Below are 26794 nucleotides of genomic sequence, written 5' to 3' on the forward strand. Positions count from 1 at the left end.
TTGGCCTCATGGGCCCTCTATCTGGTCCGGAGATAATGAAAATCGTTCCTCTGGCATTGGAGTGCTGTTTAGGTCGCATGACTTTAAAATCAACTCTTTTGTGGACATTTCTTCTGGACGTGCTCTTTTCTTAAATATTAGTTTTAAAGGTGTGGACTTTAGACTTTTGAACATTTATGCTTCTCCGGTGAAGGAAGAGAGACATCAGTTGTTTGAAGATGTGCAATATTACCTACCTGGTTCATCGCCTCTGATGTTCTGTGGGGATTTCAATTGTGTCTTGCCTGGTGAAGGGAGAAGCGGGAGTTTCACCGTTCCTAAAAAAGACAAAACAGAGAAACAACTAAAGGATTTGTTAACTGATTTTTTTCTTAGAGACTCCTGGAAAGAGATCCGTAGTAATGATCCCGGTTATACTTGGGAGAACTCTTCTTCTAAATCTCGTATTGATTTTATTTTCATGTCCCAATATGTGAATGTCAAATCTGTTGTCTTAATCCCAAACATTTTTTCAGATCATAAGATGCTGCTATCAGAGTTAGAATTACCTGGGCTTGTCAAGGCAAGAGGAGTTTGGAGGCTAAATACAACATTGTTACAAGATCCTAAGGTAAGAACAGATTTTAAAGCGTTTTTTAATTATTTAAGAACAAAACAACAAAATTTTTTAACTCTGCTAGAATGGTGGGAATACAGCAAGATGAAGATAAAAAGTTTTTTTATCAAGGTCAGCATAGCCAATGCAAGAGAAAAGTCCGCTTGGCATAAAAGGCTTATTACTAAATTGCAGACCTGTTATCAACTAAGAGATGTGGGACTTGAAATGGACGATTTAATTGAAGCAACAAAAAAAGAAATTAAAAAGAGTATAGAGTCGAAGGGTAAGGAAATAATTTATAACTCAAAAATTGAAGTGATGGAGAAAAATGAAAAGTGCTCAAGATTTTTTTTTAAAAAAGTAGTTGCTGCTAAGGAAATGATAACAGAATTAGAGGGTGAAACTACAACTGAAGGTATGCTCAACCAAGCTCACCAGTTTTATCAGCAGCTTTTTAATGAGAAAACTATAGACCAGTCTTTTACTGAAGATGCCCTTAATTCATTAAAAAATAGTCTGAGCCGCGAAGACCAAGAATTGTTATGCACTGAAGTCACCTTGTCGGAAGTAGATGCTGCTATCAAAAGTTTTTCCTATGGGAAAACCCCTGGTTCTGACGGTTTGCCTGTTGAATTTTATCGTGAATTTTGGAATTTTTTAAAACCCGACTTGTTTTTAGTAATCAAAGAAGCTTTTAAGTGTGATATCCTGCCTATATCTTGGAGAAGTGGTCTGGTCTCTCTGATTTTTAAAAAAGGAGCCAAATCCCATCTGGCAAACTGGAGACCAATCACACTGTTGAATGTTGATTACAAGTTGATGTCCAAAATTTTAGTGAACCGTTTTAAAAAAGTTTTATCCAAAGTTATTTATGAAGACCAGGTATGTGGGGTGCCAGGAAGAGGAGTTGCGGAGCATCTCAATACCATCCGCGATGTCATATGGTACCAGCAATCCAGGAAGCAAGACTTAGCAATTTTATCGTTGGATTTTCAAAAGGCTTTTGATCGTGTCTCTCATTGTTTTTTATGGTTGGTTTTAAAAAAAATGGGCTTCCCTGAAATTTTTATCAAGCAAGTGGCACTTTTATATAAGAACTCTTTTAGTAAAATTTTAATCAATGGATTTTTGTCTAATGAAGTGTTTTTGCATTCAGGTGTGAAGCAAGGCTGCCCTTTGTCCCCAGTGCTATTTATATGTGCAATAGAGCCTCTTTTATCTATGTTACGAGAGGATAAAGTGATTAAAGGTGTCCCTATCCCTGGAGGACATGGAAGAGATGTGAAGGTAATGGGCTACATGGATGATATTACTATTTTTTGTTCATCACCTGCCGCTCTCAGGAGAGCTATAAGAACGACCAATTTTTTTTGTGAAGCCTCAGGTTTTAAGTTAAACATTGAGAAATGTGATTGTTTTGTCCGTGGCAATTGGGCGGATGTGTCCATCCCTGATCTCCCGATGCAGTCAGAGAAGATTAAAATTCTGGGCGTGATTTTTGATCGACAGAATAATGGAATGAAGAGCTGGGATGGAGTAAGGGACAAAATACAAAAGAAGATTGACTTTTGGAAATTAAGAAAATTAACAATCGAAGGTAAAGTTTTAATTATTAAGGCCCTTCTGCTTCCTGTCATGTTATATCTCAGTTATGTTTATCCCCCAAGTGACCTTACAGCGAGAAGATTACAGAGAATGCTGTTTGAATTTGTGTGGAACTCTAAGTTCGAAAAGGTGAAGAGAGAAACAATGTACAAGATGCACCACCTTGGTGGTAAGGATGTTCCCAACGTCAAACTGTTTTTATACTCCAAGTTTTTTAGCCTCTGTTTTAAATATATGTTTGCTTCAAGCCCTTGGGCACATTTTTTAAGATATGCAGCTGGCCACATTTTTAGAAGGCAAAAGTGGATATCCATTTCTTTAACAAGCCCAGTGTTGTTATCACCTCCACAACAATATGCCATCCTGGAGAAAGTTATCAGATTATATGGCCTAGATTCTTTTGAGATGGAGACATTGAAGAATGCAAGGAAGCTGCTGCAGCAATTAAAAAAGAAAGAAACTTTGACGCCCATAAGCCATTATTCATATAGCAGAGTCACTAAAATATGGAATTTAACAAATGCACCTTACCTGATGAATCAACATAAAGACTTAGCTTGGATGATTGTGCAGGAATGTTTACCGACTCGTGATTTCCAGTATAAAAGAAGACTTAGCACTATACAAACCTGCCCGAGGCATCAGTGCAATAATGATGAGACTACTATGCACCTTATTTGGAATTGTGATTTTGCACAGCAAGTGTGGAAAGACTGTGGTGAGCTTTTAAAATTTTTATCTGGTCTTAATTTTTTAAGCCATGAAGTGGTTTTCTATGGGATTTTACCAAACATGACGAAAGAAAAAGAGAGAGTTTTATGGTGCACTTTGAGTTGTGTTAAAAGTGCTCTATGGAAGACCAGAAACATATTGTTGTTTAAAAGAGACTATATAGAAGTCAAGGATTGTATAAGACTGGCATTAAGTGAAATTTATATGTACTACCTAATGGATATGAAGAAGCTTGGAAAGAAAAGAGCCCTGAGTATATGGAACTATCACCTATGGAAGATGTTATTTTAAAGCTCTGAAGAAAAGATAAAGACTACGATATTTTAAATATAAACGCAAAAATCTGTTCTTATCAGTTTAATATCTGATACGTCCCCTATCTGGGGACCATATATTAAATGGATTTTTAGAACAGGGAGATGGAAAAAGAGCTTGCTCTGTCCACTCCACGCATTGACCTGGTATTGCAGTATCTCCAGGACCGGTGCACCCCTTCTTTAATGCAGTTTCTAAAATCAGAAAGAATTGAATTCAATGTTTTTTGTTCATTTTGCTTGTTTGTCGGATTTTGGGATGGACTCTTTGGCTTTGCTTTTCTTCTCCTCATTGGATTTTTCATGTTCAAAGTTGCAGAAGCCAGATTACAAGCTCATTTTGGTTCAACTTCAGCAACTGTGCATTGCATTGCCATGTAATGTGATGCAATGCTATCTTTCTAGCTCTCCCTTTTTACTTCCTTTTGGATAAACAGACATATTAGGCAAGCATTTTGGAGCTTTCACCTAAATAACTACAGGTGGTGAGATAAGCTGCACAATATAATTGACCTTTCAGTATATTGTTGCACACACACCATCTATTTAGCAAATGCCCTTGTTATCAACAGCAGCCTTTTAAACTCACCTGAGCTAACAGGTATGTGCGCTGGTTACTCTGCTGCGCTTAAAATTTCTTTTTTGGTTTGCTACAATGCCTTTTCTGAAACGTTGTCTCCTTCTGCTGGAACACTGACTTCTTTCATTTAATGCCTGCAGACTATAAAAGAGAACCCAACCCAAAAAGTTTGGTTGATTAGTCTGTGGCATTCTGTTAAACTGTTGCTTATGGCGGTCTCTGTGAGCTTCTCAGCGACATTCAGCCAGCCAGGTATCCTGCCTGCAGTAGATGGAATGTGGCAATGGAACGCTGGCTGCGCGTGTCATAATAGGCTCTGAGCCTTTATATACCTGTGCACAGCAGCAGCCACCTTCAGTCTGCTGCTGGACAGCCAGCAGCAGCAGGAGAGGTATGTAATCAGGAGCCCTCCTGCTAAGGGTAGACAGCTGCTCGTTCCACCCCACCCCCCGCCTTAATTGGTTCTCCTCCCTTCCAACGGTGTTGAGGCGGGTGGGAACAGCAGGGGGTGAAGGTGCTGTGTTTAAAGAGGTGGAGTTATGCAGATCTAAAACGCGTGGATTGCAGCAGCAGCAAGCCGAAAAGTGCAGGCATGTAAGGGATCTAGAGGTTGACAACATGTCTTCTTAACGGGAGTCCAGGAGCTCATCTCCACAAATGGACTTTTCAGGATCCTTGGGTGGCTCCGTAGTTTGAAACCAATTCTGGTTATCGCTTCTCGGCCTTTTGGCTAAGATCAAGTGTAGTATCTGTTCTTATCAGTTTAATATCTGATACGTCCCCTATCTGGGGACCATATATTAAATGGATTTTTAGAACAGGGAGATGGAAAAAGAGCTTGCTCTGTCCACTCCACGCATTGACCTGGTATTGCAGTATCTCCAGGACCGGTGCACCCCTTCTTTAATGCAGTTTCTAAAATCAGAAAGAATTGAATTCAATGTTTTTTGTTCATTTTGCTTGTTTGTCGGATTTTGGGATGGACTCTTTGGCTTTGCTTTTCTTCTCCTCATTGGATTTTTCATGTTCAAAGTTGCAGAAGCCAGATTACAAGCTCATTTTGGTTCAACTTCAGCAACTGTGCATTGCATTGCCATGTAATGTGATGCAATGCTATCTTTCTAGCTCTCCCTTTTTACTTCCTTTTGGATAAACAGACATATTAGGCAAGCATTTTGGAGCTTTCACCTAAATAACTACCGGTGGTGAGATAAGCTGCACAATATAATTGACCTTTCAGTATATTGTTGCACACACACCATCTATTTAGCAAATGCCCTTGTTATCAACAGCAGCCTTTTAAACTCACCTGAGCTAACAGGTATGTGCGCTGGTTACTCTGCTGCGCTTAAAATTTCTTTTTTGGTTTGCTACAATGCCTTTTCTGAAACGTTGTCTCCTTCTGCTGGAACACTGACTTCTTTCATTTAATGCCTGCAGACTATAAAAGAGAACCCAACCCAAAAAGTTTGGTTGATTAGTCTGTGGCATTCTGTTAAACTGTTGCTTATGGCGGTCTCTGTGAGCTTCTCAGCGACATTCAGCCAGCCAGGTATCCTGCCTGCAGTAGATGGAATGTGGCAATGGAACGCTGGCTGCGCGTGTCATAATAGGCTCTGAGCCTTTATATACCTGTGCACAGCAGCAGCCACCTTCAGTCTGCTGCTGGACAGCCAGCAGCAGCAGCAGCAGGAGAGGTATGTAATCAGGAGCCCTCCTGCTAAGGGTAGACAGCTGCTCGTTTCACCCCACCCCCCGCCTTAATTGGTTCTCCTCCCTTCCAACGGTGTTGAGGCGGGTGGGAACAGCAGGGGGTGAAGGTGCTGTGTTTAAAGAGGTGGAGTTATGCAGATCTAAAACGCGTGGATTGCAGCAGCAGCAAGCCGAAAAGTGCAGGCATGTAAGGGATCTAGAGGTTGACAACATGTCTTCTTAACGGGAGTCCAGGAGCTCATCTCCACAAATGGACTTTTCAGGATCCTTGGGTGGCTCCGTAGTTTGAAACCAATTCTGGTTATCGCTTCTCGGCCTTTTGGCTAAGATCAAGTGTAGTATCTGTTCTTATCAGTTTAATATCTGATACGTCCCCTATCTGGGGACCATATATTAAATGGATTTTTAGAACAGGGAGATGGAAAAAGAGCTTACTCTGTCCACTCCACGCATTGACCTGGTATTGCAGTATCTCCAGGACCGGTGCACCCCTTCTTTAATGCAGTTTCTAAAATCAGAAAGAATTGAATTCAATGTTTTTTGTTCATTTTGCTTGTTTGTTGGATTTTGGGATGGACTCTTTGGCTTTGCTTTTCTTCTCCTCATTGGATTTTTCATGTTCAAAGTTGCAGAAGCCAGATTACAAGCTCATTTTGGTTCAACTTCAGCAACTGTGCATTGCATTGCCATGTAATGTGATGCAATGCTATCTTTCTAGCTCTCCCTTTTTACTTCCTTTTGGATAAACAGACATATTAGGCAAGCATTTTGGAGCTTTCACCTAAATAACTACAGGTGGTGAGATAAGCTGCACAATATAATTGACCTTTCAGTATATTGTTGCACACACACCATCTATTTAGCAAATGCCCTTGTTATCAACAGCAGCCTTTTAAACTCACCTGAGCTAACAGGTATGTGCGCTGGTTACTCTGCTGCGCTTAAAATTTCTTTTTTGGTTTGCTACAATGCCTTTTCTGAAACGTTGTCTCCTTCTGCTGGAACACTGACTTCTTTCATTTAATGCCTGCAGACTATAAAAGAGAACCCAACCCAAAAAGTTTAGTTGATTAGTCTGTGGCATTCTGTTAAACTGTTGCTTATGGCGGTCTCTGTGAGCTTCTCAGCGACATTCAGCCAGCCAGGTATCCTGCCTGCAGTAGATGGAATGTGGCAATGGAACGCTGGCTGCGCGTGTTATAATAGGCTCTGAGCCTTTATATACCTGTGCACAGCAGCAGCCACCTTCAGTCTGCTGCTGGACAGCCAGCAGCAGCAGCAGCAGGAGAGGTATGTAATCAGGAGCCCTCCTGCTAAGGGTAGACAGCTGCTCGTTCCACCCCACCCCCCGCCTTAATTGGTTCTCCTCCCTTCCAACGGTGTTGAGGCGGGTGGGAACAGCAGGGGGTGAAGGTGCTGTGTTTAAAGAGGTGGAGTTATGCAGATCTAAAACGCGTGGATTGCAGCAGCAGCAAGCCGAAAAGTGCAGGCATGTAAGGGATCTAGAGGTTGACAACATGTCTTCTTAACGGGAGTCCAGGAGCTCATCTCCACAAATGGACTTTTCAGGATCCTTGGGTGGCTCCGTAGTTTGAAACCAATTCTGGTTATCGCTTCTCGGCCTTTTGGCTAAGATCAAGTGTAGTATCTGTTCTTATCAGTTTAATATCTGATACGTCCCCTATCTGGGGACCATATATTAAATGGATTTTTAGAACAGGGAGATGGAAAAAGAGCTTGCTCTGTCCACTCCACGCATTGACCTGGTATTGCAGTATCTCCAGGACCGGTGCACCCCTTCTTTAATGCAGTTTCTAAAATCAGAAAGAATTGAATTCAATGTTTTTTGTTCATTTTGCTTGTTTGTCGGATTTTGGGATGGACTCTTTGGCTTTGCTTTTCTTTTCCTCATTGGATTTTTCATGTTCAAAGTTGCAGAAGCCAGATTACAAGCTCATTTTGGTTCAACTTCAGCAACTGTGCATTGCATTGCATGTAATGTGATGCAATGCTATCTTTCTAGCTCTCCCTTTTTACTTCCTTTTGGATAAACAGACATATTAGGCAAGCATTTTGGAGCTTTCACCTAAATAACTACAGGTGGTGAGATAAGCTGCACAATATAATTGACCTTTCAGTATATTGTTGCACACACACCATCTATTTAGCAAATGCCCTTGTTATCAACAGCAGCCTTTTAAACTCACCTGAGCTAACAGGTATGTGCGCTGGTTACTCTGCTGCGCTTAAAATTTCTTTTTTGGTTTGCTACAATGCCTTTTCTGAAACGTTGTCTCCTTCTGCTGGAACACTGACTTCTTTCATTTAATGCCTGCAGACTATAAAAGAGAACCCAACCCAAAAAGTTTGGTTGATTAGTCTGTGGCATTCTGTTAAACTGTTGCTTATGGCGGTCTCTGTGAGCTTCTCAGCGACATTCAGCCAGCCAGGTATCCTGCCTGCAGTAGATGGAATGTGGCAATGGAACGCTGGCTGCGCGTGTCATAATAGGCTCTGAGCCTTTATATACCTGTGCACAGCAGCAGCCACCTTCAGTCTGCTGCTGGACAGCCAGCAGCAGCAGCAGCAGGAGAGGTATGTAATCAGGAGCCCTCCTGCTAAGGGTAGACAGCTGCTCGTTCCACCCCACCCCCCGCCTTAATTGGTTCTCCTCCCTTCCAACGGTGTTGAGGCGGGTGGGAACAGCAGGGGGTGAAGGTGCTGTGTTTAAAGAGGTGGAGTTATGCAGATCTAAAACGCGTGGATTGCAGCAGCAGCAAGCCGAAAAGTGCAGGCATGTAAGGGATCTAGAGGTTGACAACATGTCTTCTTAACGGGAGTCCAGGAGCTCATCTCCACAAATGGACTTTTCAGGATCCTTGGGTGGCTCCGTAGTTTGAAACCAATTCTGGTTATCGCTTCTCGGCCTTTTGGCTAAGATCAAGTGTAGTATCTGTTCTTATCAGTTTAATATCTGATACGTCCCCTATCTGGGGACCATATATTAAATGGATTTTTAGAACAGGGAGATGGAAAAAGAGCTTGCTCTGTCCACTCCACGCATTGACCTGGTATTGCAGTATCTCCAGGACCGGTGCACCCCTTCTTTAATGCAGTTTCTAAAATCAGAAAGAATTGAATTCAATGTTTTTTGTTCATTTTGCTTGTTTGTCGGATTTTGGGATGGACTCTTTGGCTTTGCTTTTCTTCTCCTCATTGGATTTTTCATGTTCAAAGTTGCAGAAGCCAGATTACAAGCTCATTTTGGTTCAACTTCAGCAACTGTGCATTGCATTGCCATGTAATGTGATGCAATGCTATCTTTCTAGCTCTCCCTTTTTACTTCCTTTTGGATAAACAGACATATTAGGCAAGCATTTTGGAGCTTTCACCTAAATAACTACAGGTGGTGAGATAAGCTGCACAATATAATTGACCTTTCAGTATATTGTTGCACACACACCATCTATTTAGCAAATGCCCTTGTTATCAACAGCAGCCTTTTAAACTCACCTGAGCTAACAGGTATGTGCGCTGGTTACTCTGCTGCGCTTAAAATTTCTTTTTTGGTTTGCTACAATGCCTTTTCTGAAACGTTGTCTCCTTCTGCTGGAACACTGACTTCTTTCATTTAATGCCTGCAGACTATAAAAGAGAACCCAACCCAAAAAGTTTGGTTGATTAGTCTGTGGCATTCTGTTAAACTGTTGCTTATGGCGGTCTCTGTGAGCTTCTCAGCGACATTCAGCCAGCCAGGTATCCTGCCTGCAGTAGATGGAATGTGGCAATGGAACGCTGGCTGCGCGTGTCATAATAGGCTCTGAGCCTTTATATACCTGTGCCCAGCAGCAGCCACCTTCAGTCTGCTGCTGGACAGCCAGCAGCAGCAGCAGCAGGAGAGGTATGTAATCAGGAGCCCTCCTGCTAAGGGTAGACAGCTGCTCGTTCCACCCCACCCCCCGCCTTAATTGGTTCTCCTCCCTTCCAACGGTGTTGAGGCGGGTGGGAACAGCAGGGGGTGAAGGTGCTGTGTTTAAAGAGGTGGAGTTATGCAGATCTAAAACGCGTGGATTGCAGCAGCAGCAAGCCGAAAAGTGCAGGCATGTAAGGGATCTAGAGGTTGACAACATGTCTTCTTAACGGGAGTCCAGGAGCTCATCTCCACAAATGGACTTTTCAGGATCCTTGGGTGGCTCCGTAGTTTGAAACCAATTCTGGTTATCGCTTCTCGGCCTTTTGGCTAAGATCAAGTGTAGTATCTGTTCTTATCAGTTTAATATCTGATACGTCCCCTATCTGGGGACCATATATTAAATGGATTTTTAGAACAGGGAGATGGAAAAAGAGCTTGCTCTGTCCACTCCACGCATTGACCTGGTATTGCAGTATCTCCAGGACCGGTGCACCCCTTCTTTAATGCAGTTTCTAAAATCAGAAAGAATTGAATTCAATGTTTTTTGTTCATTTTGCTTGTTTGTCGGATTTTGGGATGGACTCTTTGGCTTTGCTTTTCTTCTCCTCATTGGATTTTTCATGTTCAAAGTTGCAGAAGCCAGATTACAAGCTCATTTTGGTTCAACTTCAGCAACTGTGCATTGCATTGCCATGTAATGTGATGCAATGCTATCTTTCTAGCTCTCCCTTTTTACTTCCTTTTGGATAAACAGACATATTAGGCAAGCATTTTGGAGCTTTCACCTAAATAACTACAGGTGGTGAGATAAGCTGCACAATATAATTGACCTTTCAGTATATTGTTGCACACACACCATCTATTTAGCAAATGCCCTTGTTATCAACAGCAGCCTTTTAAACTCACCTGAGCTAACAGGTATGTGCGCTGGTTACTCTGCTGCGCTTAAAATTTCTTTTTTGGTTTGCTACAATGCCTTTTCTGAAACGTTGTCTCCTTCTGCTGGAACACTGACTTCTTTCATTTAATGCCTGCAGACTATAAAAGAGAACCCAACCCAAAAAGTTTGGTTGATTAGTCTGTGGCATTCTGTTAAACTGTTGCTTATGGCGGTCTCTGTGAGCTTCTCAGCGACATTCAGCCAGCCAGGTATCCTGCCTGCAGTAGATGGAATGTGGCAATGGAACGCTGGCTGCGCGTGTCATAATAGGCTCTGAGCCTTTATATACCTGTGCACAGCAGCAGCCACCTTCAGTCTGCTGCTGGACAGCCAGCAGCAGCAGCAGCAGGAGAGGTATGTAATCAGGAGCCCTCCTGCTAAGGGTAGACAGCTGCTCGTTCCACCCCACCCCCCGCCTTAATTGGTTCTCCTCCCTTCCAACGGTGTTGAGGCGGGTGGGAACAGCAGGGGGTGAAGGTGCTGTGTTTAAAGAGGTGGAGTTATGCAGATCTAAAACGCGTGGATTGCAGCAGCAGCAAGCCGAAAAGTGCAGGCATGTAAGGGATCTAGAGGTTGACAACATGTCTTCTTAACGGGAGTCCAGGAGCTCATCTCCACAAATGGACTTTTCAGGATCCTTGGGTGGCTCCGTAGTTTGAAACCAATTCTGGTTATCGCTTCTCGGCCTTTTGGCTAAGATCAAGTGTAGTATCTGTTCTTATCAGTTTAATATCTGATACGTCCCCTATCTGGGGACCATATATTAAATGGATTTTTAGAACAGGGAGATGGAAAAAGAGCTTGCTCTGTCCACTCCACGCATTGACCTGGTATTGCAGTATCTCCAGGACCGGTGCACCCCTTCTTTAATGCAGTTTCTAAAATCAGAAAGAATTGAATTCAATGTTTTTTGTTCATTTTGCTTGTTTGTCGGATTTTGGGATGGACTCTTTGGCTTTGCTTTTCTTCTCCTCATTGGATTTTTCATGTTCAAAGTTGCAGAAGCCAGATTACAAGCTCATTTTGGTTCAACTTCAGCAACTGTGCATTGCATTGCCATGTAATGTGATGCAATGCTATCTTTCTAGCTCTCCCTTTTTACTTCCTTTTGGATAAACAGACATATTAGGCAAGCATTTTGGAGCTTTCACCTAAATAACTACAGGTGGTGAGATAAGCTGCACAATATAATTGACCTTTCAGTATATTGTTGCACACACACCATCTATTTAGCAAATGCCCTTGTTATCAACAGCAGCCTTTTAAACTCACCTGAGCTAACAGGTATGTGCGCTGGTTACTCTGCTGCGCTTAAAATTTCTTTTTTGGTTTGCTACAATGCCTTTTCTGAAACGTTGTCTCCTTCTGCTGGAACACTGACTTCTTTCATTTAATGCCTGCAGACTATAAAAGAGAACCCAACCCAAAAAGTTTGGTTGATTAGTCTGTGGCATTCTGTTAAATTGTTGCTTATGGCGGTCTCTGTGAGCTTCTCAGCGACATTCAGCCAGCCAGGTATCCTGCCTGCAGTAGATGGAATGTGGCAATGGAACGCTGGCTGCGCGTGTCATAATAGGCTCTGAGCCTTTATATACCTGTGCACAGCAGCAGCCACCTTCAGTCTGCTGCTGGACAGCCAGCAGCAGCAGCAGCAGGAGAGGTATGTAATCAGGAGCCCTCCTGCTAAGGGTAGACAGCTGCTCGTTCCACCCCACCCCCCGCCTTAATTGGTTCTCCTCCCTTCCAACGGTGTTGAGGCGGGTGGGAACAGCAGGGGGTGAAGGTGCTGTGTTTAAAGAGGTGGAGTTATGCAGATCTAAAACGCGTGGATTGCAGCAGCAGCAAGCCGAAAAGTGCAGGCATGTAAGGGATCTAGAGGTTGACAACATGTCTTCTTAATGGGAGTCCAGGAGCTCATCTCCACAAATGGACTTTTCAGGATCCTTGGGTGGCTCCGTAGTTTGAAACCAATTCTGGTTATCGCTTCTCGGCCTTTTGGCACGATCTGTAGTGGGTTGTGACATTGGGCTGAAGGTTACTGTGGTGGCAGAACCGATTCTTGGCCTTTGGAGATATCCAGTGCTGCTTTTGGGAATCGGTGCTAAAGCTGCAGTGCCTTTTCTTTACGGAGGACGGTGTGTTGGAGGGAGGACGAACTTCGTGGAGGCTGCGATCCGTGTGTGATATTTTCCTTGGTATCTGGAAAAGAAGAGGAAAATCATGGAGACAAGGAGAAACCCTGGAGGAAGGAAGGAGAATCAAGCAAGCAACCCGAATGATTATTTCTCGGAGGAGCATCCGCTGAAGGACACCATCAGGTTGGTGGTTGCTCCTGACCACCGGCAGGTGAAAGATTCTCAATTTATTTTCAATGTTATTTGTAAGCTCTTGAAGATCGACAAGGAGCATCTTTTTTGCTTTCAATCTTTTTTTTCTCGAGGACTTTATGATGTTACGCTTAATAAAGCCTACGCTCTTTATGAAGTAAATAAAGAGAAGGTAGAGCTGGAGGGGGTGAAAGTAATCCCCTCTTTTCAGTTTTCAATGAAAGTACTGACGATTCATTTGTTTAGTCCATTTATTACAGACTCTGAGGTTGAAAGTTACCTATCAATGTATTGTGACAAAATCATCCCTAAGAGACGCGGGGAAACACAGTTTGGAGTGTGGAACGGGAAACGTGTGTATGTGGTATCATTTAGGAAGAACCCGAATGAGGAGGGGGGCGTGTCCAGACCTCCGCCGCAGGTTTATATCAACCATAGCCGCGGTTATTTATTCTTCCCAGGGATGCCACACTACTGCCGTGTGTGTAAAAAATATGGACATCTGGATGCAGAATGTAACAAGTGTTTTAATTGCATGGGTACTCCTCACCAGATGGATGAGTGCCCTAAAAATAAGAAAAAGGATGTAGAGGAGATGGACACATCGCCTGAAGAACAGCAACAAGAAGCTAAAGACGATGTGGAAGCAGGCATTGCTGCTGAAGAGGAAAAAGGGGAAGAGGAGAAAGAAAGGAGTGAGAAGGAGGAGACAGAAAGAAAGAGAAAAGAGGAAGAGGAGGGACGGGCAATGAAGGAGAAGAAGAAGGAGGAACGGGTTAAAAAATCACAAGAAGAAGAGGAAAGGAAGTTGGAAGAAAGGAAGAGAAAGAAGGAAGAGGAAAAACAGAAGAGGATAGAGGACATAGAAAAAAGGGCCATGGAGATAAAGAAACAGATGGAAAGGAAAAAGAGAGAAGAGCAGAAGAAAGAAGATAAGAAGAAAGAAGATAAGAATGAAAAGAAGAAGATAGAAGAACAGAAGAAAGAAGATCAGAAGAGAGAAGAGAAGAGTCAAATGTTGCAAGAAATTTCTCCACTAAGTAAAGGGAGTAGTTGTGGAGGGGAAAGTGATATTCCAGAAGTAGTGGAGTCCACTCCTACTAATTCCCTGTCGCAGAGCTTACCTTGTGCGCAGGTACAAATGGACTGCACAGAAAAATCTCTAAAAAGAAGTGTGGATAGAAGTGATAATGAAGGAATACCATGTGGTGGGAAAGTAAAGGCATTAGAAGCAACAAGTCTGCTGGGGAGTGTGTCATCTTCGGATGTATCAGATCTGGAGGTAGACCCATCTTCTCCGGCAGTAGAGAATGAGGGCGGAGGGAAGAGCCCTGCACTAAATGTTAGAAGATGATCCGCTCAATGTCCCTGAATGTTCAGGGGTTTAACGACCTATATAAGAGAACTGCTTTATATGATTTTTTAAATAATGAAAATATTGATTTTATCTTTCTACAAGAATGTAATTTGACAAAAAAAATAAGCTATGAATATTTACAGGGTATATGGAAGGGTAACTTATGCTTTTCTGGTGGGAACGAGTCAAAAAGTGATGGTGTGGGGTTTTTATGCTCTAAAGATTGGGAGATTGTAAATTATGAAGAGATATACCCTGGGAGGATTTTAAGAATTGATGTGCAGAAAAATGGGAAGAAAGTGAGGTGTTTTAATGTGTATGCAAATGCAGAAAAAGCCTTGAGATTACATTTGTTTGAACTGTTGCAGCTGTTTTTACCTGGAGTAGATCCATTAGTTTTAGGTGGGGATTTTAATTGTCATTTAAAAAATGTAAAAGATGGGTCAGCTTCATGTCTTAGAAATATTTTAGCAGCTTTTAATCTTAAAGATACATGGGCATTAGATGGACAAAAAAAGGAGCATGAAGTCACTTGGGTGGGGAGAGGTGTTTCATCCAGAATAGATTATATTTTTATATCTCAAGCCCTAACATGCTCAGGTTTTAAAACGCATTCAACACCTTTTTCAGATCATAAAATAATAGAATGTAGTTTTAAAATAGAATCAGATGTGGATAAAAGACCGTCACACTGGAAATTTAATGTATCCCTACTACAAGACGAGGTGGTTATGGAAGGTTTTAAAAAGCTGTATGAAAAACTGAAGCTAAAAAAAACGTTTTTTAAATCTATTTTTAATTGGTGGGATTTTGTCAAGAAGGAGGTAAAAATATTTTTTATTAAAGAAGGAAAGAAGAAAGCTGCTGCAAAACGTATTTTTTATAATGATCTTAATGCTAAACTGCAATGTTTTTTTCACCTCGAAAATAACGGATGTGATCTGCAGGAGGCGATCCGAACAACAAAAGAAAAGATCCAAAACTGCCTGAAAGAAAAAGGTAAAGAAATTATTTTTAATTCCCGAGTAAAAGTTTTAGACGAGGATGAAAAATGCACAAAATTCTTTTTTAAAAAAATATGTGACAAGAAGGATTATATGAAGGTTTTGGAAGGAGAAACAAGTTTGGAGGGGAAGAAGATGAAAGCAAAAGAATTTTATGATGATTTATTTTCTGTTAAAAACACGGATGTGTCTCTAAAAAAACATTTTTTAGAAGGACTGGAAAAAAATTTTAATGCGGAAGATAAATCTTTTTTAATAGGGAATTTTACTAAAGAGGAAGTTTTTAATACAATTAATACGCTACAAAATAACAAAACGCCGGGAGCAGATGGACTACCTGTTGAATTTTACAAGTGTTTATGGGAGATCATGGGTGAGGATTTTTATGAAGTAATTTTAGAAGCAGAAGCATCTTTTAGTGTCCCAGAGTCGTGGTGGGAGGGTCTTATTGTTTTATTATTTAAGAAAGGAAATAAAGAACTGATTAAAAATTGGAGACCAATAACCCTTTTAAATACGGACTGTAAGGTATATGCAAAGTTACTAGCAAATAGATTAAAAAAGGTAATCGGCTCAGTAATAGAAGTGGATCAGACGTGTGCAGTGCCAAATCGGAGAATCAGCGACTCATTGATTTTAATCAGGGATGTTTTATGGGATGTTTTAGACAGAAAACAAAAGCTTGCTCTAATTACTTTGGATTTTGAAAAAGCGTACGATAGAGTTGCCCATGATTTTTTATTTGCAGTTTTAGAGAAAATGGGATGCCCGGATGTTTTTAGCAAACGTATTAAATCTCTTTACAAATCATGTTTTAGCAAAATATCTATTAATGGTTTTTTATCTGATAATGTAAAAATAAACTGTGGCGTTAAACAGGGGTGTCCCTTATCCCCTATTCTTTTTATTTGTGCAATTGAACCACTTTTAGCAGCTTTTAGGAGAGATAAGGTAATCAATGTTTTTTTTATTCCCGGGAGTTGCAATGAACAAGTTAAAGTGGTGGCATATATGGATGATGTGACGGTTTTAGTTAAAGACACTAGAAGCATGAACAGAGCCATAAGAACAGTGGATTGGTTTGGGGGCGCATCGGGTTTTAAAATTAACATGGAAAAATCTGGTATTTTAACTGTTGGTGATTTTATTGTAGATTCTGAGTGTAAATTAACAAGAATGAATGAAGTAAAAATTTTAGGTATTTATTTCTCAGAGTCAGGTGGTAATGTAAGAAATTGGGAGTCTCTGCTGGAAAGAGTTAAGAAAAAGATTACTTTCTGGCAGTTGAGAGATCTTACCCTGGAAGGAAAAATTTTAATTATTAGACAGGTTTTACTCCCAATGTTTTTATATGTCTCAACAGTTTTTATCCCCCAAAATAATATCATGAAGAGAGTTATTAAGGTATGTTTTAATTTTTTATGGAGATCCAAGATGGAAAGAGTAAAGAGAGAGGAGATATATAAATCAAAGAAAAAAGGTGGGAAAGGTTTTCCGGATATTAGGTCCTTTTTATATGCAAAGTATGTAGCGAACTGTGTATGCACTTTATTAGGACCAGGCTCTAAGCTAAAGTTGTTTTCTATATATAATTTAGGTTTCTATATTAGAAATTATAAATGGTTGGAGATGTCTCTAAATAGGCCTTATAGGTTTTTACCTCCAGGAAATTATATTGTTTTAGGAAAAATTTTAAGAGATTTTAAACTTAAGATGGTCGAAATAAATGTTCTTAAATGCCATAAAAAAATCCTAAAAATCCTGGAAGAGAGAATAGGTATCAGTCCTGTGGAACATTTTTCATTCAAAATTGTGGAAAGAATCTGGATGAATGTAAATTATAGTGTGTTATCTAATGAACACAGGGATTTACTCTGGTGTATAGTAAAAGACTGCCTGCCAACCCGTGAGTTCCAACACAGGCGTGGGTTGGTAAGATCTGAAGTGTGCCCAAGATCCAGGTGTGGGAATAGTGAAACACCCATGCACATCTTCTGGAATTGTAATTTTGCACAGACAATATGGAGGAAAGTGTGCAATATAGTGAGAGCTGTGAGTACTGTTAATTTTTTGGATTTTAACAGAGTATTTTATGGGATGGGGATAAGAGAGGAGGATTTTAAAATTGTATGGATTATTATTGCATGTGTGAAGGCGGCATTGTGGAAAGCAAGGAACATTTTAGTGTTTAAACATAAGGAAGTAACAGTCGACCAGTGTATTAAATTATGTCTAAGTTATTTGTACATGTATTTCTGGAGGGACAAAATGACGCTTGGCAAGGTGAAAGCAAATGAGAAATGGAAACAATGTAAATGGAATGAACTTACCTTGTAAGCTTTGATTTTTTGAAAACCTGTGGAAAAACAAAAAAACAAAAACAAAAACAAACAAAAAAAAATAGCCAAAACTATATAATTTTTTTTTAAAAAAAAAAAGAGGGAAAAAATAAATAAATATATATATATAAAAGAAAAAGAAAATAAAAGATTTGGAGAAGTATTAAAATTGGTAGAATGCACGATGATGCATTTGAGTCTTCTTATCTTTTTGTTGATTCCAAGACTTTGTAATCTGAGTGTTAAAAAAAAAAAAAAAAAAAAAAAAAAAATCTGTTCTTATCAGTTTAATATCTGATACGTCCCCTATCTGGGGACCATATATTAAATGGATTTTTAGAACAGGGAGATGGAAAAAGAGCTTGCTCTGTCCACTCCACGCATTGACCTGGTATTGCAGTATCTCCAGGACCGGTGCACCCCTTCTTTAATGCAGTTTCTAAAATCAGAAAGAATTGAATTCAATGTTTTTTGTTCATTTTGCTTGTTTGTCGGATTTTGGGATGGACTCTTTGGCTTTGCTTTTCTTCTCCTCATTGGATTTTTCATGTTCAAAGTTGCAGAAGCCAGATTACAAGCTCATTTTGGTTCAACTTCAGCAACTGTGCATTGCATTGCCATGTAATGTGATGCAATGCTATCTTTCTAGCTCTCCCTTTTTACTTCCTTTTGGATAAACAGACATATTAGGCAAGCATTTTGGAGCTTTCACCTAAATAACTACAGGTGGTGAGATAAGCTGCACAATATAATTGACCTTTCAGTATATTGTTGCACACACACCATCTATTTAGCAAATGCCCTTGTTATCAACAGCAGCCTTTTAAACTCACCTGAGCTAACAGGTATGTGCGCTGGTTACTCTGCTGCGCTTAAAATTTCTTTTTTGGTTTGCTACAATGCCTTTTCTGAAACGTTGTCTCCTTCTGCTGGAACACTGACTTCTTTCATTTAATGCCTGCAGACTATAAAAGAGAACCCAACCCAAAAAGTTTGGTTGATTAGTCTGTGGCATTCTGTTAAACTGTTGCTTATGGCGGTCTCTGTGAGCTTCTCAGCGACATTCAGCCAGCCAGGTATCCTGCCTGCAGTAGATGGAATGTGGCAATGGAACGCTGGCTGCGCGTGTCATAATAGGCTCTGAGCCTTTATATACCTGTGCACAGCAGCAGCCACCTTCAGTCTGCTGCTGGACAGCCAGCAGCAGCAGCAGCAGGAGAGGTATGTAATCAGGAGCCCTCCTGCTAAGGGTAGACAGCTGCTCGTTCCACCCCACCCCCCGCCTTAATTGGTTCTCCTCCCTTCCAACGGTGTTGAGGCGGGTGGGAACAGCAGGGGGTGAAGGTGCTGTGTTTAAAGAGGTGGAGTTATGCAGATCTAAAACGCGTGGATTGCAGCAGCAGCAAGTCGAAAAGTGCAGGCATGTAAGGGATCTAGAGGTTGACAACATGTCTTCTTAACGGGAGTCCAGGAGCTCATCTCCACAAATGGACTTTTCAGGATCCTTGGGTGGCTCCGTAGTTTGAAACCAATTCTGGTTATCGCTTCTCGGCCTTTTGGCTAAGATCAAGTGTAGTAACTGTTCTTATCAGTTTAATATCTGATACGTCCCCTATCTGGGGACCATATATTAAATGGATTTTTAGAACAGGGAGATGGAAAAAGAGCTTGCTCTGTCCACTCCACGCATTGACCTGGTATTGCAGTATCTCCAGGACCGGTGCACCCCTTCTTTAATGCAGTTTCTAAAATCAGAAAGAATTGAATTCAATGTTTTTTGTTCATTTTGCTTGTTTGTCGGATTTTGGGATGGACTCTTTGGCTTTGCTTTTCTTCTCCTCATTGGATTTTTCATGTTCAAAGTTGCAGAAGCCAGATTACAAGCTCATTTTGCTTCAACTTCAGCAACTGTGCATTGCATTGCCATGTAATGTGATGCAATGCTATCTTTCTAGCTCTCCCTTTTTACTTCCTTTTGGATAAACAGACATATTAGGCAAGCATTTTGGAGCTTTCACCTAAATAACTACAGGTGGTGAGATAAGCTGCACAATATAATTGACCTTTCAGTATATTGTTGCACACACACCATCTATTTAGCAAATGCCCTTGTTATCAACAGCAGCCTTTTAAACTCACCTGAGCTAACAGGTATGTGCGCTGGTTACTCTGCTGCGCTTAAAATTTCTTTTTTGGTTTGCTACAATGCCTTTTCTGAAACGTTGTCTCCTTCTGCTGGAACACTGACTTCTTTCATTTAATGCCTGCAGACTATAAAAGAGAACCCAACCCAAAAAGTTTGGTTGATTAGTCTGTGGCATTCTGTTAAACTGTTGCTTATGGCGGTCTCTGTGAGCTTCTCAGCGACATTCAGCCAGCCAGGTATCCTGCCTGCAGTAGATGGAATGTGGCAATGGAACGCTGGCTGCGCGTGTCATAATAGGCTCTGAGCCTTTATATACCTGTGCACAGCAGCAGCCACCTTCAGTCTGCTGCTGGACAGCCAGCAGCAGCAGCAGCAGGAGAGGTATGTAATCAGGAGCCCTCCTGCTAAGGGTAGACAGCTGCTCGTTCCACCCCACCCCCCGCCTTAATTGGTTCTCCTCCCTTCCAACGGTGTTGAGGCGGGTGGGAACAGCAGGGGGTGAAGGTGCTGTGTTTAAAGAGGTGGAGTTATGCAGATCTAAAACGCGTGGATTGCAGCAGCAGCAAGCCGAAAAGTGCAGGCATGTAAGGGATCTAGAGGTTGACAACATGTCTTCTTAACGGGAGTCCAGGAGCTCATCTCCACAAATGGACTTTTCAGGATCCTTGGGTGGCTCCGTAGTTTGAAACCAATTCTGGTTATCGCTTCTCGGCCTTTTGGCTAAGATCAAGTGTAGTATCTGTTCTTTATCAGTTTAATATCTGATACGTCCCCTATCTGGGGACCATATATTAAATGGATTTTTAGAACAGGGAGATGGAAAAAGAGCTTGCTCTGTCCACTCCACGCATTGACCTGGTATTGCAGTATCTCCAGGACCGGTGCACCCCTTCTTTAATGCAGTTTCTAAAATCAGAAAGAATTGAATTCAATGTTTTTTGTTCATTTTGCTTGTTTGTCGGATTTTGGGATGGACTCTTTGGCTTTGCTTTTCTTCTCCTCATTGGATTTTTCATGTTCAAAGTTGCAGAAGCCAGATTACAAGCTCATTTTGGTTCAACTTCAGCAACTGTGCATTGCATTGCCATGTAATGTGATGCAATGCTATCTTTCTAGCTCTCCCTTTTTACTTCCTTTTGGATAAACAGACATATTAGGCAAGCATTTTGGAGCTTTCACCTAAATAACTACAGGTGGTGAGATAAGCTGCACAATATAATTGACCTTTCAGTATATTGTTGCACACACACCATCTATTTAGCAAATGCCCTTGTTATCAACAGCAGCCTTTTAAACTCACCTGAGCTAACAGGTATGTGCGCTGGTTACTCTGCTGCGCTTAAAATTTCTTTTTTGGTTTGCTACAATGCCTTTTCTGAAACGTTGTCTCCTTCTGCTGGAACACTGACTTCTTTCATTTAATGCCTGCAGACTATAAAAGAGAACCCAACCCAAAAAGTTTGGTTGATTAGTCTGTGGCATTCTGTTAAACTGTTGCTTATGGCGGTCTCTGTGAGCTTCTCAGCGACATTCAGCCAGCCAGGTATCCTGCCTGCAGTAGATGGAATGTGGCAATGGAACGCTGGCTGCGCGTGTCATAATAGGCTCTGAGCCTTTATATACCTGTGCACAGCAGCAGCCACCTTCAGTCTGCTGCTGGACAGCCAGCAGCAGCAGCAGCAGGAGAGGTATGTAATCAGGAGCCCTCCTGCTAAGGGTAGACAGCTGCTCGTTCCACCCCACCCCCCGCCTTAATTGGTTCTCCTCCCTTCCAACGGTGTTGAGGCGGGTGGGAACAGCAGGGGGTGAAGGTGCTGTGTTTAAAGAGGTGGAGTTATGCAGATCTAAAACGCGTGGATTGCAGCAGCAGCAAGCCGAAAAGTGCAGGCATGTAAGGGATCTAGAGGTTGACAACATGTCTTCTTAACGGGAGTCCAGGAGCTCATCTCCACAAATGGACTTTTCAGGATCCTTGGGTGGCTCCGTAGTTTGAAACCAATACTGGTTATCGCTTCTCGGCCTTTTGGCTAAGATCAAGTGTAGTATCTGTTCTTATCAGTTTAATATCTGATACGTCCCCTATCTGGGGACCATATATTAAATGGATTTTTAGAACAGGGAGATGGAAAAAGAGCTTGCTCTGTCCACTCCACGCATTGACCTGGTATTGCAGTATCTCCAGGACCGGTGCACCCCTTCTTTAATGCAGTTTCTAAAATCAGAAAGAATTGAATTCAATGTTTTTTGTTCATTTTGCTTGTTTGTCGGATTTTGGGATGGACTCTTTGGCTTTGCTTTTCTTCTCCTCATTGGATTTTTCATGTTCAAAGTTGCAGAAGCCAGATTACAAGCTCATTTTGGTTCAACTTCAGCAACTGTGCATTGCATTGCCATGTAATGTGATGCAATGCTATCTTTCTAGCTCTCCCTTTTTACTTCCTTTTGGATAAACAGACATATTAGGCAAGCATTTTGGAGCTTTCACCTAAATAACTACAGGTGGTGAGATAAGCTGCACAATATAATTGACCTTTCAGTATATTGTTGCACACACACCATCTATTTAGCAAATGCCCTTGTTATCAACAGCAGCCTTTTAAACTCACCTGAGCTAACAGGTATGTGCGCTGGTTACTCTGCTGCGCTTAAAATTTCTTTTTTGGTTTGCTACAATGCCTTTTCTGAAACGTTGTCTCCTTCTGCTGGAACACTGACTTCTTTCATTTAATGCCTGCAGACTATAAAAGAGAACCCAACCCAAAAAGTTTGGTTGATTAGTCTGTGGCATTCTGTTAAACTGTTGCTTATGGCGGTCTCTGTGAGCTTCTCAGCGACATTCAGCCAGCCAGGTATCCTGCCTGCAGTAGATGGAATGTGGCAATGGAACGCTGGCTGCGCGTGTCATAATAGGCTCTGAGCCTTTATATACCTGTGCACAGCAGCAGCCACCTTCAGTCTGCTGCTGGACAGCCAGCAGCAGCAGCAGCAGGAGAGGTATGTAATCAGGAGCCCTCCTGCTAAGGGTAGACAGCTGCTCGTTCCACCCCACCCCCCGCCTTAATTGGCTCTCCTCCCTTCCAACGGTGTTGAGGCGGGTGGGAACAGCAGGGGGTGAAGGTGCTGTGTTTAAAGAGGTGGAGTTATGCAGATCTAAAACGCGTGGATTGCAGCAGCAGCAAGCCGAAAAGTGCAGGCATGTAAGGGATCTAGAGGTTGACAACATGTCTTCTTAACGGGAGTCCAGGAGCTCATCTCCACAAATGGACTTTTCAGGATCCTTGGGTGGCTCCGTAGTTTGAAACCAATTCTGGTTATCGCTTCTCGGCCTTTTGGCTAAGATCAAGTGTAGTATCTGTTCTTATCAGTTTAATATCTGATACGTCCCCTATCTGGGGACCATATATTAAATGGATTTTTAGAACAGGGAGATGGAAAAAGAGCTTGCTCTGTCCACTCCACGCATTGACCTGGTATTGCAGTATCTCCAGGACCGGTGCACCCCTTCTTTAATGCAGTTTCTAAAATCAGAAAGAATTGAATTCAATGTTTTTTGTTCATTTTGCTTGTTTGTCGGATTTTGGGATGGACTCTTTGGCTTTGCTTTTCTTCTCCTCATTGGATTTTTCATGTTCAAAGTTGCAGAAGCCAGATTACAAGCTCATTTTGGTTCAACTTCAGCAACTGTGCATTGCATTGCCATGTAATGTGATGCAATGCTATCTTTCTAGCTCTCCCTTTTTACTTCCTTTTGGATAAACAGACATATTAGGCAAGCATTTTGGAGCTTTCACCTAAATAACTACAGGTGGTGAGATAAGCTGCACAATATAATTGACCTTTCAGTATATTGTTGCACACACACCATCTATTTAGCAAATGCCCTTGTTATCAACAGCAGCCTTTTAAACTCACCTGAGCTAACAGGTATGTGCGCTGGTTACTCTGCTGCGCTTAAAATTTCTTTTTTGGTTTGCTACAATGCCTTTTCTGAAACGTTGTCTCCTTCTGCTGGAACACTGACTTCTTTCATTTAATGCCTGCAGACTATAAAAGAGAACCCAACCCAAAAAGTTTGGTTGATTAGTCTGTGGCATTCTGTTAAACTGTTGCTTATGGCGGTCTCTGTGAGCTTCTCAGCGACATTCAGCCAGCCAGGTATCCTGCCTGCAGTAGATGGAATGTGGCAATGGAACGCTGGCTGCGCGTGTCATAATAGGCTCTGAGCCTTTATATACCTGTGCACAGCAGCAGCCACCTTCAGTCTGCTGCTGGACAGCCAGCAGCAGCAGCAGCAGGAGAGGTATGTAATCAGGAGCCCTCCTGCTAAGGGTAGACAGCTGCTCGTTCCACCCCACCCCCCGCCTTAATTGGTTCTCCTCCCTTCCAACGGTGTTGAGGCGGGTGGGAACAGCAGGGGGTGAAGGTGCTGTGTTTAAAGAGGTGGAGTTATGCAGATCTAAAACGCGTGGATTGCAGCAGCAGCAAGCCGAAAAGTGCAGGCATGTAAGGGATCTAGAGGTTGACAACATGTCTTCTTAACGGGAGTCCAGGAGCTCATCTCCACAAATGGACTTTTCAGGATCCTTGGGTGGCTCCGTAGTTTGAAACCAATTCTGGTTATCGCTTCTCGGCCTTTTGGCTAAGATCAAGTGTAGTATCTTTTGAAAAGGCAGTTTTGTCCTTGGGCTGCCCTAGTAAATTGATGCATATTACACACTGGTTTGGTGCACTTGTTAGTACGCCAGGTGGCTCATAGAGTTATCTGATGGAAAACATGGCCCTCCAGGATCGAAGTCACTAGGCTGGGTAAGTGTGAGGGCTTTGGAGCAATGTGCCCCAGGAGTAGGCGCCCTGGTGGGAGTCCAAGCTTACTGGGACTGGGAACCCCAGAAAGACTTGGCTTCGTAGCACGCCGCACCTTTGCCAATCATACTTTCTGAGCAACCCCCCCTATTCCTGGCCTCCGGGCTAGGAAGGGGAATTTTTATAAACCCGGTCGGAGGTCCGGTCAGCTTTGGGCTGAGAAACCAACACAGGCTCCAGCTCCACTAGGGTGGCAGCCTAGATGGAAGCTGGGAGCACAAAAACGGCTCTTCTCCGGCTTCGGCTAGGGAGAGCATCGGAGATCCCTGACCCTCGCTGTGGCCTTCTGGCTCGGAGGGATGGGGATGGTTTATTGGGGACCCTCTCCTCCGGGAAGGGTCCACATGAATCCTCGCCTCGTGCGCTGTTTTGATGTTACTTCGGTCACATTTTTCAGTGCCTTGGATGCAGCTTCAATCAAAAAATCTGTTCTTATCAGTTTAATATCTGATACGTCCCCTATCTGGGGACCATATATTAAATGGATTTTTAGAACAGGGAGATGGAAAAAGAGCTTGCTCTGTCCACTCCACGCATTGACCTGGTATTGCAGTATCTCCAGGACCGGTGCACCCCTTCTTTAATGCAGTTTCTAAAATCAGAAAGAATTGAATTCAATGTTTTTTGTTCATTTTGCTTGTTTGTCGGATTTTGGGATGGACTCTTTGGCTTTGCTTTTCTTCTCCTCATTGGATTTTTCATGTTCAAAGTTGCAGAAGCCAGATTACAAGCTCATTTTGGTTCAACTTCAGCAACTGTGCATTGCATTGCCATGTAATGTGATGCAATGCTATCTTTCTAGCTCTCCCTTTTTACTTCCTTTTGGATAAACAGACATATTAGGCAAGCATTTTGGAGCTTTCACCTAAATAACTACAGGTGGTGAGATAAGCTGCACAATATAATTGACCTTTCAGTATATTGTTGCACACACACCATCTATTTAGCAAATGCCCTTGTTATCAACAGCAGCCTTTTAAACTCACCTGAGCTAACAGGTATGTGCGCTGGTTACTCTGCTGCGCTTAAAATTTCTTTTTTGGTTTGCTACAATGCCTTTTCTGAAACGTTGTCTCCTTCTGCTGGAACACTGACTTCTTTCATTTAATGCCTGCAGACTATAAAAGAGAACCCAACCCAAAAAGTTTGGTTGATTAGTCTGTGGCATTCTGTTAAACTGTTGCTTATGGCGGTCTCTGTGAGCTTCTCAGCGACATTCAGCCAGCCAGGTATCCTGCCTGCAGTAGATGGAATGTGGCAATGGAACGCTGGCTGCGCGTGTCATAATAGGCTCTGAGCCTTTATATACCTGTGCACAGCAGCAGCCACCTTCAGTCTGCTGCTGGACAGCCAGCAGCAGCAGCAGCAGGAGAGGTATGTAATCAGGAGCCCTCCTGCTAAGGGTAGACAGCTGCTCGTTCCACCCCACCCCCCGCCTTAATTGGTTCTCCTCCCTTCCAACGGAGTTGAGGCGGGTGGGAACAGCAGGGGGTGAAGGTGCTGTGTTTAAAGAGGTGGAGTTATGCAGATCTAAAACGCGTGGATTGCAGCAGCAGCAAGCCGAAAAGTGCAGGCATGTAAGGGATCTAGAGGTTGACAACATGTCTTCTTAACGGGAGTCCAGGAGCTCATCTCCACAAATGGACTTTTCAGGATCCTTGGGTGGCTCCGTAGTTTGAAACCAATTCTGGTTATCGCTTCTCGGCCTTTTGGCTAAGATCAAGTGTAGTATCTGTTCTTATCAGTTTAATATCTGATACGTCCCCTATCTGGGGACCATATATTAAATGGATTTTTAGAACAGGGAGATGGAAAAAGAGCTTGCTCTGTCCACTCCACGCATTGACCTGGTATTGCAGTATCTCCAGGACCGGTGCACCCCTTCTTTAATGCAGTTTCTAAAATCAGAAGAATTGAATTCAATGTTTTTTGTTCATTTTGCTTGTTTGTCGGATTTTGGGATGGACTCTTTGGCTTTGCTTTTCTTCTCCTCATTGGATTTTTCATGTTCAAAGTTGCAGAAGCCAGATTACAAGCTCATTTTGGTTCAACTTCAGCAACTGTGCATTGCATTGCCATGTAATGTGATGCAATGCTATCTTTCTAGCTCTCCCTTTTTACTTCCTTTTGGATAAACAGACATATTAGGCAAGCATTTTGGAGCTTTCACCTAAATAACTACAGGTGGTGAGATAAGCTGCACAATATAATTGACCTTTCAGTATATTGTTGCACACACACCATCTATTTAGCAAATGCCCTTGTTATCAACAGCAGCCTTTTAAACTCACCTGAGCTAACAGGTATGTGCGCTGGTTACTCTGCTGCGCTTAAAATTTCTTTTTTGGTTTGCTACAATGCCT

The 26794-nt window shown here is 42.2% G+C and overlaps 12 non-coding genes and 3 pseudogenes across 12 annotated transcripts; all 15 read left to right on the top strand.

The window, feature by feature from the left end:
* The first annotated feature begins 3253 nt into the window (after positions 1-3253).
* Positions 3254-3430, top strand: LOC141202543 (U2 spliceosomal RNA; annotated as a pseudogene).
* Positions 3431-4539: 1109 nt separating this feature from the next.
* LOC141202998 (U2 spliceosomal RNA) lies at positions 4540-4730 on the top strand. Its single transcript, XR_012274142.1, has one exon. It is a non-coding gene; the product is annotated as a U2 spliceosomal RNA (small nuclear RNA).
* Positions 4731-5845: 1115 nt separating this feature from the next.
* Positions 5846-6036, top strand: LOC141202418 (U2 spliceosomal RNA). The gene has a single exon (XR_012273691.1). It is a non-coding gene; the product is annotated as a U2 spliceosomal RNA (small nuclear RNA).
* A 1115-nt stretch (positions 6037-7151) lies between these two features.
* LOC141202999 (U2 spliceosomal RNA) lies at positions 7152-7342 on the top strand. The gene has a single exon (XR_012274143.1). It is a non-coding gene; the product is annotated as a U2 spliceosomal RNA (small nuclear RNA).
* Positions 7343-8456: 1114 nt separating this feature from the next.
* Positions 8457-8647, top strand: LOC141203000 (U2 spliceosomal RNA). Its single transcript, XR_012274144.1, has one exon. It is a non-coding gene; the product is annotated as a U2 spliceosomal RNA (small nuclear RNA).
* A 1115-nt stretch (positions 8648-9762) lies between these two features.
* On the top strand, positions 9763-9953 carry LOC141203001 (U2 spliceosomal RNA). Its single transcript, XR_012274145.1, has one exon. It is a non-coding gene; the product is annotated as a U2 spliceosomal RNA (small nuclear RNA).
* Positions 9954-11068: 1115 nt separating this feature from the next.
* On the top strand, positions 11069-11259 carry LOC141203002 (U2 spliceosomal RNA). The gene has a single exon (XR_012274146.1). It is a non-coding gene; the product is annotated as a U2 spliceosomal RNA (small nuclear RNA).
* A 6366-nt stretch (positions 11260-17625) lies between these two features.
* Positions 17626-17847, top strand: LOC141202545 (U2 spliceosomal RNA; annotated as a pseudogene).
* Positions 17848-18962: 1115 nt separating this feature from the next.
* On the top strand, positions 18963-19153 carry LOC141202309 (U2 spliceosomal RNA). The gene has a single exon (XR_012273586.1). It is a non-coding gene; the product is annotated as a U2 spliceosomal RNA (small nuclear RNA).
* A 1115-nt stretch (positions 19154-20268) lies between these two features.
* On the top strand, positions 20269-20460 carry LOC141202447 (U2 spliceosomal RNA). Its single transcript, XR_012273719.1, has one exon. It is a non-coding gene; the product is annotated as a U2 spliceosomal RNA (small nuclear RNA).
* A 1115-nt stretch (positions 20461-21575) lies between these two features.
* LOC141203003 (U2 spliceosomal RNA) lies at positions 21576-21766 on the top strand. Its single transcript, XR_012274147.1, has one exon. It is a non-coding gene; the product is annotated as a U2 spliceosomal RNA (small nuclear RNA).
* Positions 21767-22881: 1115 nt separating this feature from the next.
* On the top strand, positions 22882-23072 carry LOC141203004 (U2 spliceosomal RNA). The gene has a single exon (XR_012274148.1). It is a non-coding gene; the product is annotated as a U2 spliceosomal RNA (small nuclear RNA).
* A 1115-nt stretch (positions 23073-24187) lies between these two features.
* Positions 24188-24303, top strand: LOC141202685 (U2 spliceosomal RNA; annotated as a pseudogene).
* Positions 24304-24827: 524 nt separating this feature from the next.
* LOC141202483 (U2 spliceosomal RNA) lies at positions 24828-25009 on the top strand. Its single transcript, XR_012273755.1, has one exon. It is a non-coding gene; the product is annotated as a U2 spliceosomal RNA (small nuclear RNA).
* A 1115-nt stretch (positions 25010-26124) lies between these two features.
* Positions 26125-26315, top strand: LOC141203005 (U2 spliceosomal RNA). The gene has a single exon (XR_012274149.1). It is a non-coding gene; the product is annotated as a U2 spliceosomal RNA (small nuclear RNA).
* Positions 26316-26794: the final 479 nt, after the last annotated feature.

The sequence above is a fragment of the Phyllobates terribilis genome, unplaced genomic scaffold (genome assembly GCF_046119375.1).
Source record: "Phyllobates terribilis strain yellow unplaced genomic scaffold, ASM4611937v1 Scaffold_123__1_contigs__length_5148117, whole genome shotgun sequence".
NCBI classification, from domain to species: Eukaryota; Metazoa; Chordata; class Amphibia; order Anura; family Dendrobatidae; genus Phyllobates; species Phyllobates terribilis.